The sequence below is a fragment of the Callorhinus ursinus genome, unplaced genomic scaffold, assembly GCF_003265705.2.
Source record: "Callorhinus ursinus isolate GAN/ISIS: 27379988/994484 unplaced genomic scaffold, GSC_fseal_2.0 scaffold32, whole genome shotgun sequence".
Taxonomy (NCBI): Eukaryota; Metazoa; Chordata; class Mammalia; order Carnivora; family Otariidae; genus Callorhinus; species Callorhinus ursinus.
This window is the reverse complement of record NW_027397094.1, coordinates 6,589,567-6,601,606: the sequence shown is the minus strand read 5'-3', so window position 1 is coordinate 6,601,606 and position 12,040 is coordinate 6,589,567. Positions and strand designations below refer to the sequence as shown.

Genomic DNA, 12,040 nt, shown 5'->3' with positions numbered 1-12,040 from the left:
TCCAGTTACCTCCTGTGTCTGAACACGCTGCCTTCTGTTGTCTCTTGAGATGAAGGAGGTGCTGTTTTGAGTATTGATTCCAACACCTGGTTTTACAGTGACACTTATAGTCCAAAGAACCCAACCCTGTTCAGAGAATAAAGGGATTAGCTGCTAATTCTGTAGAAACGACCCTCGGTTTGCCAAATGCTTGTGGGAATCATAATAGGTTCTGAGATTTAGTCCTGCTTACTTTGTTCTCAGTTCCTTGGGAGCTTTTTGCCGTGCTGAGTAGTCTGGGATTAAATATTAGTAGTTTCTTCACTGTCTTGACTTGACCCGTTTTTATAGGTGGGAAATCCCGGTCAGCCCTGTTTCCTGAATGTCAACAACAGAAGATTCTTGTGATGATTATCCTACTTAGGATTCTCAACAACGCCATGACCCCACTGTGGCCGAGCCCGTGCGTGGTGGAGTGACCACAGGCTTGCTTGTACCACTCACACACAGTCTAACCGCCATGGGTGGGGGCTGGGCCAGCCAGCGGCGCTCCAGCTGCTTGGGGGATGGAGTCCCCTGAGGACTCTCCAAGTGTGCCATGTCCAGGTGCATAACCTCCCCCAGTCTTCTCCTCTTGTGCTCTTAGTTTCCCCGGCTAGGGACTTGGAACCCTTGAAGCAGAACGGTGGTTCTTAAAATTGGTTCCCAGAACAGGGGCATCAGCATGGCCTGGTGGTCAGGGGTAGACATTCTTTTTTTTTTTTTTTTTTTTTTAAGATTTTATTTATTTATTTGAGAGAGAGAGCATGAGTTGGGGGGTAGGGGCAGAGGCGGAGGGATAAGCAGACTCCCCACCGAGCAGGGAGCCTGACATGGGGCTCGATCCCAGGACCCTGGGATCATGACCTGAGCCAAAGGCAGACGCTTCACCGACTGAGCCACCCAGGTGCCCTGATGCTGCTTCTGTTTTAATTGAATCAAACATATAACATCGAAGTTACCCTCTTGACCATTTTGGGGCATACAGTTCAGTAATGTTAAGATTACTCACTTTGTCATGAGACGGATCCCCAGAAGGCTTCATCTTGCAGAGCTGAAACTGTACCCATCCACCCTCCTCCCCTCTCCCCTGGTGACACCATTCTACTTCTTCTGTGACGTCGACTACTCAGGACACCTCATGTAAATGGAGCATCAGACGATTCTTGGGCACACTCAAGTTTGAGAACTGCTGAGGTCCAAAATCTGACCGGCTCATCCCCCTCTAGACCCTCACCCACACCGTTCACAGCGGCTGAACCATAAACCGTGAACCCACTGTGCACGCGCTCTTTCTGCCCCCACCTCTGCCACCTTGTCCCTCTGTGTCGCTTTGGTCAAGTTACTTGACTCCCTTCAACCTGACTTGCAGAGTTTGGTAAAAGGGATTAGACACATGGGAAGGTACCTTGTAAGCCGGCAGGTGGTACAAGATTGACACACTAAGTGCACGCTGCACCACTCCTCTCTTTTGGGTTCGTGTCTTTTTTACTAAAGTTGTACCAGCTTGGTTCTTAAAGGGTTATATAGTCCCACAGCACCTTGGGTCCCCTTTATGCTGATGCTCTGCCCCCGCCCCCTCTCTTGTGTGGTGTTTATTTATCTTCTGCCACGTGGGCAGGAGTCACGGATTCGCTCACGGTAAGGCCCCTGTACCTGCGGTCAGCCATAGTCCAGAAGCAGATGATCCTCCTCGGAGAGGTCAGGGGGTCAGTCGTCACCTAACGCCTGGCCACAGCACCCGCGTCACCCCCTCACTTCGTCTCATCCCGCGGGCATTTTATCATCTCCCAGCATCACCAGAAATCTGGGTACGGCACAGCAAGGTATTTTGAGAGAAAGAGAGAGAAACCACACTCGCTTAACTTTCATTACAGTCTGTTATAATTGTTCCACTTTAGTATGAGTTCTTCTTGTTAATCTCTCACTGTGCCTGATTTAGAAATCACACCTTACCCTAGCTGTGCCTGTGTGGGAGAACACACGGGATGTCTAGAGGTCAGCGCTGTCTGAGCTTTCAGGCACCTGCTGGGGTCTTGGAACACGCCCCCCGCGGGTGAGGCAAGACTTCTGTGTGGTGTATGTGCGTTACTTGAACTTTCCTGCACATAGGTTTTGTTTTTCTTGGATTTAATCACTGTCTTGTGTTTTTAAATTAAAAAAAAAATTTTTTTTAAGAGGGGGAGGGGCAGAGGGAGAGAATCTCAAGCAGACTGTCCGCTGAGCACGGAGCCCAGTGTGGGGCTCAGTCTCATGACCCTGAGATCATGACTTGAGCCGAAACCAAGAGTTGGATGCTCAACTGATGGAGCCACCCAGGCGCCCTCATAATTGTCTTGTTTTAAAAAATGTGTGTACTGATCACTAATTTGTGAATGTGAACCTGCTCCCAGTATCTTAAGACTTGAGGGATTTCAGTTTTATCTTGTGGACAGAGTCTCTGCTGGAGGCTTGTGCCCAGTGAGATCCAGACAGCTGCCCCTTCAGGCCTGCTGGGCACCACGGCTCCACACGGGCTCTTCCTTCAACCCCACTCCGGGGTTTCTTGGATCCTCCTCCTGGACTGGCTTTTCCCTCACTTCACGTTCTCTCCTTTCTCCGTTTACTCCCTTGTTGTGGCGGACCACATCTTCTGGAACCTTCCTAACAAATTACATGCGGCAGGTAAGACCTCGGAGTCATTTTGAGTCTGAGAATGTCACATTCGTATTTAGTTGACGGTCTGGCTGGGTGTGGAAGTCCCGCCTTGACGTCTGCGAACCCCAGAGTGGGGAGGGCTGGTGCCTTGTCCTCTGGCTTCCGGTGCAGATGGAGAAAAGCCTCACACCTTCTGATGCCCGGCCCCTTGTCGGGCTGACTTTTCCTTTTCTCTCGGACTCTTCGTTCTTCTCTTTATCTTCAGTGTTCTGAAATGTCGTGAGAACGTTCCTTGGTGGGGAGGGCCTCTTTTCATTTATTGTGCTGAGATCCCCATGGGCACCTTCAGGCTGGAAGCTCACGTCCTTCGTTTTTAGAAATTCTCTCCAAGTCATTAATGACCTCCCCTTGCCTTCTCTGTTCTTTCCCTCCGACGTTCCCATCAGTGCGGGCTCACCTGTCCTGCAGCTACCTTGGCTTTGCTCCCATTCTTTTTTTTTTCTTTCACAGAGTATTTTCTCAACTTCACTTTCTCCTCTTCTGTTAATATTTTCATGTTTTCTGGTTTTATTTTCTGACTGCTCTGTTTCTCCTGGTGGCTGTTCTCTGGATGCTTCTGTTTTGCAGAATCTTGTGATTTCAGAACAGAGTATTTTCTCTTAGTTCTTTGAGGGGATTAATCCTCTGGTTTTTCCTTCTTTTTGAAGCTTTTTTATTTCCCCCTGCATAATTTAATTTCTGTTATGTTGCTTTCTTGCCCCTCCCGTTTCTGGCTTTCATGTTAGATACTTGCTCTGTGTGCCTGGTGATCCCTGAATGTCTGCTCATGCTTGAGAACGAGGCTTCCCCAGTTGGAAGATTTGGGCTCTTGCGTCTGCCAAGTCTGTTGCCAACGTCTGTTTGCCCTCCAGCTCTGAACAGTCTAAACTTTTAACCTCTCCTGTTGTCTCTGTCCCTGTGGCTTTATGCTTTAAAAAGCATTAATTGTTCTTGTTTGGGGGTTTTAGGAAGCAGATGGACTGTGTGTTCATTTCTCTGTCTTTAACAGGAAGTCAGTGTGAAGTCTTACCAAACTCCAGGGCAGGGCTGGTAGGGTTGGTGTTTGCTCACCAGCCAGGAGTGGCGAGCCTTCCCTGGCGTTTTTTTATTTTTAAGGCGTGATGTATATTTAGATGGTCTCAGCAGAGACCCCGGCTTTGCTGGTAACTCTGCAGTAGCTGCCTCCTCTCTTAGCAAAGGCTTTTGTCTCAGATATAAAGTACCAGTCAACTTATAAATAAATAGGCTTTGAGACAAAAAATAAGAATCCTTAAAAAAAAGAAAGATCTTTATTGATGTTTCTAAAAGGAATTTTCCGAGCGTAAGCGCATAATCCTTAGATTAAAATGCAGCTGACACGTTAAGCCTTCTTACATAGAGAGCAGAATAATAGGCTTTAATGCTGTTTGTCCTTGACCACCCACAAAGGGCACTCCCGCTGGCCAGACTGGACAGAAACACGGCCTGGAGAGGGAGGCTGTATTTGTGATTGCGATCCCTAGTAAATGCTTCAACAGAACGCTCACACTCAAGATTGTCAGGGGGGCCTCCAAAACTCTGGTAAAAAAGGAACCTGAATTCTGAGAGCAGGTGTCTGGTGAAATTAAGCAGTTTTTAGGAGGGCAGTGTAGTGTGGCTCTTTTAAGAGAGGCCGATGACCTGGGATTATTTCAAGATGGGGCCCTTGTGGTGACACGTGGCTGCTTTGTGTCCTCCCTGCGTGTTGGACGTGTCCTCTGTGGAGCACTCCCCCTCCACCCCCCAGCCGTGGATGGCAGCACCTGATAACCCAACGGTCGCTCCTGGCTCCTGGCCCCGGGGGCGTCAGGGGAGGCTCTGGGCGGTAACGGCCCTTCTGCCCCCGCTGACCTCCCCCCCCCGCCCCCCCCGACGAAGGGAACCCCTGTGCTGACCGCCTGGAATCTTCCCCAAGACGCTCACTTCTCTCCAGGGAGGGCTGCGTGCAAAACCAGAGACTGCTTTCTCCTTAAAAGCACCGACTTGTGATTGCTCTGTAACCCTTGGAGGAAGTGAGATTCATAGACTTCCGAAGTTTGGAAAGTCTCTTACTCTTGTTCTTAAAGCCACCGACCATCTCGGGGCCCTTCTTGTTTTGGTCTTGAGGTGGAGCTACAAAGAATGGGAAGCCCGGTCCTGCAGAGATGCCTGCTTGTTTGCCGAGGGTGTAAAAACAGCAACTGTGAATGCTTGTGGATTCCTGCAGGTTAGGGAGGGACCCTCTCTGTGCCGCCAGCACCCCCTCTCCTCCTCTGTGTCCTTGTCCCTCCTAGGCCGTCTCCTTGTCTCTTCGAGTGTCCGGGAGCGAGGGAATTCTTGGAGCTGTGTCTGTGACTCGGGCAGGGAGCAGAGCTTGTGGGGCTGAGGGCACCCCTGCCCACGATGACAGGAGAGCTGACCAGCGAGCGGGCGAGGTTTCCCCGAGTTCTGTCAGCCTCGTGGATGGTTAGAGCTGGTGCCTCTGCCACGACGTCTGCCTTCCAACCTCCTGCCCAAGTGCGAGCGGAATATTTCCTTGCTTACCCTCAGCTTCACCGAAGCACCCTAAGGCTTCCGAAAGACTTTTTTAAATTCTGAGGGTCAGCAAAGGAAAATAAACCTTTTCTTAAATTAAGTTAAATTTACTTATTTATTTTTAATTAAAAGCAGAACTACAAGCATTCTTTGCAGAAAACACGGTTTCAGGTCTCGGCCAGAGCTAGCTTGCTCCCAGGGCATGACGCCCTAGCTCTGTGCCGTTCTTCGTAGATTGCTAGAAAAGAGTGTGGGAGGAAATCAGACATTTACAGTTTGCAGGTGATTTAGATTATGTGGCAACCATCATGTAAATGGCCAAGGTGATGTTGCACTTCGCGTGTGTCGATTACAGTTTGTAGTCATCACATGCGTGCCCTACGGTGTAAGCGGGTGATGCCAGGAACAGTGATGCTGCCAAAGGAAGAGTTACATTTCTGAGCTTGCTGATTCTGTGACTCCGAACCTATATGAGACAGACCCCAGCTTTGTCATTTGTGATTTCAGATTGCCCTGAATAGGCCCCCTCGTCGGGTTGAGAGTTTTAACCACTTCGTTGCCTCGCCGTGGAAAAAATTGCTCTTCAGACAGAGCGTGAATGAAATATTCTGTCCATTGTGGGACACCCCCTGCTCTCGGAGGGGGAGGAGAAGAAAGGGTGGCATTTATGGAATTCGGCGATTCTGCTCAAAGGCGTGTGTTCCTCCGGCTGCAGCTGTGGTGGCCACTGGAAGGAGAGAGGGACAGGGGGAGGCTGAGAGGCTCTGACATCAGCGTCTTTGGTGAGGGGTTTCAGAGGTTGCTGGCTTCTCATGCAAGACCCCGGTATCTGGTGCCTTTTGGGGGGGCCACTGTTGTAACACTGAGAGATTCGCTGTTGAGTCCATAACGGGGCTGGGGTCTCACCTGTGGATGAGCTGCTTTAGCATGTCCGTCCCCCACCTTCTTGTGGGGCGTCTCTCGGTCAGAAGCTGGGGCCCAGTGAGAGTGCTGGCTGGTTGGGGGGGTTACCAGCTCCCACGTGGCCTCTGGGGGTCCCCTGGTCTCCAACGTGGGAAGTGTGATGCTCCTGAGATGGTGCTCTAGTGGAGGGTGGTGCTCGGCGGGGAGGCGGAATGGGGCTGGGGCCCTGGGAGCCAAATAGCCCTGGGAAGATCAGAAGCGCGTGGTTTTTGAGATGAACGGTTATACTGCTTTGCTTTATTTTTCGTTTGGTTTCCTGTTGAACTTAGAAAAGGCCTTCAGAAGGCACTGGAAATGTATTTGCCATCACTTTCGGGGTCGGGTGTGGGCCCTGGAGCCCGAGCGTGGTGCTGCCTGCAGTGGTGCTCACTGGGGAGGGGCTTTCAGGAAAGTTTTCTGGAAGGTTCTCGGTTAGTGTTCCAGGCTCTGGGCTGCGTTCTGCTTTAATGATGGAGGCAGGTCCTGTGGTTCATTCCCCTAACCTGTACACCAAGAGAGGAGAGTGAGGGGGGGTAGGACAAGAGCTTATGCAGAAAGGGCAGAAAAGCAGAACAAAAAAGATCTCTTTCCAACTGGCAGACATCCACAACTTGTTTATATTTCGTTTAAAAAATTAACAAACAAGTGGACATTCTCTGCAATACTGTGTTTCCTACTAATTTTGGCAAGGTCACAGTCTTGGTTTTAGCAATGGAACTTGCTCATTAAATGTATGTGTGCGTGCGCGCGCGTGTGTGCGCACGTGTGTGCGTGTGCGCGTGTGTGTGCGCATGTGTGTGCGTGTGCGCGTGCGTGTGTGTGTGTGTATGTGTGTATTTTTTCTTTGCAGACACCCAGTATGCAGAGCAGGTGACTGTGATGCTCTGGTTGAGGGTCCCTTCTGTCACCTGTCTCCACCCCCCCCCCCCATTTACACCTTCAACATACTGCCCAGAACCCTTGAATCTGGTGAATTCTGTCATTTTATGGGCAGGGTGTTGTGCATTTTGACCCTTTTGTTCCAGTATGTGAGAATGTTGGGGGTATAAGCGGTGGAAAGGGTCCCACTGAACTTTGATTCCTCTCGTATTTGGGAAACCCCGTGTATACAGTATCCTAGCATCCTTGCTTATGAAGCTGATCCCATGGTCGTAGTTTCAGGAGTTACTTCATTTTGACTAGAAGAAGGGATGTGAGCCTAGAAGAGGTGGTCCTTGCCCTCAAACCTGAATTGCCCCAACACGACGTGGTTAGCCGGCTGAGGGACGCCTAGCGCATTTCTGTTGCTAGTTAAAGAGATGATGTCGGGGTCAGAACGTCTACAGAATGCACGGCAGTGATAGTTTCTCTCTGATTTTCCTGTGTGGGCTGTTCAGTTGTTGTTGGTGAGTGGTGTGCAAGAGCCCTAGACGGGCCTGGGTATAAATTCCGGCTTCTTGGCTGTGACCGGGGGGAAGTTACATCACCTTATAAACTCTGGTTTTCCTGGCATCTTTCCCCAGAGGCTAACAGTTTGCAGGCCTTTGCCAGTGTAAAACTGTTTTAAGAAACGGAGCCCTGCGTTCCTAGGTCAGCAGAAAACCCTGAGAGCGAGCCCAGACACCCAGACTTCCCATTCACGTCACTGCTGCGTCTGCAGCTGTCTCCGGCTGCACTTTCTTGTCCCCAGACAGAGAGACTCCGCCTCAGCGCTTGGTAGATTCGGTTCCCTTACTCATGTACGGGAGGGGCAGCCGGGAGTGCAGATGGGAGGTCGTGCGTCGATGTTTTCTCAGTAGCGGTCAGGAAGCATGGCTGGGAATTGCAAATGGGGTGGACGTGGTGGGGTCGGGGGCGGTGGTGTGACCTGGCCACTGTGAAGGGGGGGCAGCAGCCTGGGACTCTGGGGTGTAGACGGGGAAGGGTCCTCGTAGGTCCTCTGGCTCACAAGTACTGGTATTCTGTCCTTGGGTGTGTTTGCTCCTTCGCGCACTCCTTCCTTTGGTCGAGCATTCACCGAGAGTGACCGAGCAGCATTACCTTCAGGCTCTTTTTGGGGCCACGTAATAACAAAAGGTGTGAGGAATTTCATCTGCTTCCTTTTAATGGGAGGAAAAGGACATTTGGAGGAAATAGAAATATGTATATATTGCTGTTTAAAAATATTGTTCTCACAGTACCAGATGCTTTTTGCTCCTGAAATGAAGATGCTCGAACGTCACTGGGAACATGATGGTCAAGGCAAAAAGCATCTGAATGATCTTGCGTGCAACGTGTTCCCAAGTGAGCTGGACCCACGTCCCTGGTCCCCTTCGCACGCCCGACAGGTGGCAGCGCGACGAGGGCGGGGAGACGCAACGGCCGTTTCATGATTTCCTGAAGGCAAACATTTAAATACACAATGTAACGATGGACCAGGAGATACTGTAGTTTAAACATTAAATATTTCTGGAAAGTCTAAGGTTCAGGGAATGCTTGACTGAAGTGGGAAAGGATCTCTTCCCCTGTTTCTTCCCTGTGGAAAAAGGAAACTTGGGAGCATATGAAATAAGTGTGTGTGCGTCTGTTTTTTAAAGCCCGCTTTATGATGCATCTGAAGCAGGAATCCCAAAGTCGAGTGCCTCTGGGGTCCAGGCAGGTGACACATCGGTGAAGTAGGTTGGATATTAAACGATCGCAGAGCCTGGGCCCTGTGACCCATTGGAGAGCCGCGTGACCCTTACCCAAGAGCAGATGCTGCTGGAACATGCCCTGTGTCACCATACGGTGGCCTGCATGGGGGGTGGGGAGCCAGGTCTTCCAACCCTAATAGAAATCCAGAGTTTTAAGGAACTGATTGAAAGCCTTAACGCCAAAAAGAACCTGTGTGCGGTTTGCTTCTGGCTTGCAGGCCATCTTGCAGAGCCTCTTGGTTTTGTGCTACTGGAGTATATTGTGTAGAACCCAGAATACTCACAACATAATCACCTGGGTGTTTTACATTTAGAAATGAAATTCCCAAGCCTGAATTGCAGATGGGTCAGTTGGATTTGAATTGTACTCTCTCTGTCTCTTACGACTTCAAGCTACAAATGGCTCGCACGCAGTGGACCTTTAATAAACGTTGGTTAAACTGCCGTGAATGCTAAGGAGTCAGTCTAGTAATCCACGGTCTTCTGGTTTCCAAGAATCAGAGAGAAATTCGAGAACAGAAGAAGCTGTCGACAGAGTAGCACAAAGAAAATCGATCTGTTTTCTGGTTGTAATGTCCTCCGCTGGGTCAAGCGAACAGAGGAAGTGTCTATTTGCAGAAATGAGGGTGCTGTCGGAAAGGTCAGGGTAAGAGAAGAAAGACCAGGCAGACGTGTGGAACACCACTTCTGCAGTGTGAATCTTTGCTCAGTCTCATTTTCTGAGCTATCACTTCTCTGGTTTAGCTGCTTTTGATGTTTTATTTTTGTCTTCCTCTTACACTTCCGAAAGCCCGAGGTTGTCAGAATTTTCCAGCCTCGGTCCATGTGGTCTTGGTTGCAAATAAGAGCTTGAGCAGAAAAAGCATTTGTTGGAAAAATATCCAGCAGTTACCAAAGGAGGCTGGGTGGTCAGAACCCGAGCAAAGACCGTACCATGGGAGGAGAGCCACCACCATGCTGTGGACACCCCAGTGAGGATGCGCCTGCTGGTGGCAGCCCGGCCCGGCTGGACAGACCTCTCCGTGTCACTCGGTGGCCGCCTGCTCTGTCTGGCCCTTTGTGTCACTTGCTGCAGATTCAGAGCCCTGGGTGGGAGCATCTGTTGGTGGCAGCCTCGGGGACGTGCGCACATACTGGGTGCCGGCGGATCGGGGGGCGCGGGGGGACATCCCGGCTTCCTCTCAGCATCTGTGACGGGTGGGCTCCCATCCCACCAGCACCCACCCGTGGACGAGGAAACCCCAACGTGGAGACAAGGTGCTGGACACTGTGGCGGGTTAACTCCTGCATCCCTCCCAGAGGAAGAGGAAGAAGACAGAGTCGGCGAGGCCAGCTCCAGGCTCCAGAGTCAGGTGCTGTTCCCAGCACATGGCACCTGCTAGCAGAACGAGGCGTTCACGGCGTTACTTGCTTGGTCAGTGGTAGAGCTGAGATGGTAATCGGCTTATGCCTGACGCCCAAACCCACGCCCTGAACTGCTGCTTATCCAGGTTTATCTTTTTATTTTTTTTTTTTTAAAGATTTTATTTATTTGACAGAGAGAGACACAGCGAGAGAGAGAGCACGAGCAGGGGGAGTGGGAGAGGGAGAAGCAGGCTTCCTGCGGAGCAGGGAGCCCGATGCGGGGCTCGATCCCAGGACCCCGGGATCATGACCTGAGCCGAAGGGAGATGCTTAACGACTGAGCCCCCCAGGCGCCCTTCCAGGTGTATCTTTGATGCAACATACCTGGCAGCGTTGAAGAGGCCTTTCTCATCTCCAGCCTGACGCGTGCGGCCTGTCGGTCGCCAGCAGATGTGGGGCAAGGCCATGCTGCCCTGCAGCAGATGACATGGCCATCGGCTTTGCTGCTGCCATATTGCCCGGCGTCCGCGTGGATGGCGTGGGACACGGGGTCTTACGCGTCTTCTTATGGCACGGTTTTTAGAGGATGACTCTTGTTTTCGTGTGTCCTATAGACACCTCCTGTGTCTGCTGAGTGCCAGGCCCTGCGCTAAGCCCACGGGTACTGAGTGGGACAGTTGCTGCCCTTCAGTGCTCATTTCGGAGAGGAGAGAAGGGTAGGGCAACAGTACGTAAGCACCATGCTTATTTACCGGAAAGCTAGGGAAAGCTGTAAAGGGTAAACACTGTCGAAAGTCCATCGAGGGCAAGAAGAAGGTAGTGCGCTAACCCCTCCCCCGCCCGCCATGAGCCAGGTGCCCGGGGACGGGCAGGCCCCAAGAGTATCGGCAGAGCATCGGGCTTGCTGTAAAGCCCTATTTAGCGCTTAGAAAAATGGTGCTCTTCCATTAGAGTACGTAGAACAGAAATTCACCATCACCAAGTAGATCCGGGTTTCCACCTCCCAGGTTAAGAAGTAGACCTTTCCCAGCCCTCTAGAGGTGTGCGTGCCCTTCTGCCCAGAAGTGAGCCCGGCCCTGACTTACACACTGCTCTCTTCCTGCTGGTGTGTGTTGTCTGTTTCACACGGTGCCAGATCCTTTCTCCCTGCGTGGGTCTCTAACTGCATGCTGTTCCCTGGGTTCAGGAAAGCCAGCATTCTAAATGCCCTGTCCAGGCTGTTGTAAGCACTCGGGTTTGGGCTCAAGCGACAAGAGCAGGAAGGTGTGTGGGTGCAGGGGTCTTGTGTGGTGCATTTTGATGTCTGGTTGGACCACAGGTTCTCGCACTTGGCCTGAGGCCCAGAGTCTCACAGGGCCCTGGGTGTTTCGGGCTGACCCCTCAGCCTCCTGTGGCCCTCCTGCTGGCAGGCCCAGGGTTTCGGGGCTAGCGCGAGAGCCCCGGGACCTGTCAGCGGTGCCGCTGGTGGCAGTTGGAGGCGGGCTGTCAGCACCTTCGCTCCGAAGCAGATGCGAGTGTAATCAGAAACCCTGCGCCCGCGGATCCTGGGAACCGAATCCCCGGTCACTATGGGACAGATGGCATAGGAAGTCAGCTCCATAAAAAGAGCCTCTTATGCAAGACGATTTAAGTTGGTTTTCAGTGTCTCGGTGTTTTATAGAGGTCTCTTTTGTCGTACCTTGCTCTCGCTGAATGACGATCACTGCAGTGGCCGTGGAGCCACCTAGCCTGTGGATGGAAGGCCTTCCTGCAGGCACCATGTACGGGCATGCCGGAGAATGATGGGGAATGAGTGTTCAGACGCAGCGATGGCCAGGGGGCCTCCACCGGCCCCGCAGACTTATCGCCCTGATACTGGGAGGGGGGAACGTAGCTAC

The 12,040-nt window shown here is 51.6% G+C and overlaps 1 protein-coding gene across 24 annotated transcripts in view; it reads left to right on the top strand.

The window, feature by feature from the left end:
- The window catches only part of SGMS1 (sphingomyelin synthase 1), a 266,979-nt gene that overhangs the window by 39,143 nt on the left and 215,796 nt on the right, over window positions 1–12,040 (top strand). The window contains exon 3 of one of the 24 annotated variants that reach the window (XR_012374285.1): window positions 1,152–1,781. The exons of the other annotated variants lie outside the window; for them this stretch is intronic. The gene's annotated coding sequence lies outside the window, so the exon portion shown is untranslated. Of the gene's footprint in view, window positions 1–1,151; window positions 1,782–12,040 lie in introns of those variants that run through there. 24 annotated transcript variants of the gene reach the window in all.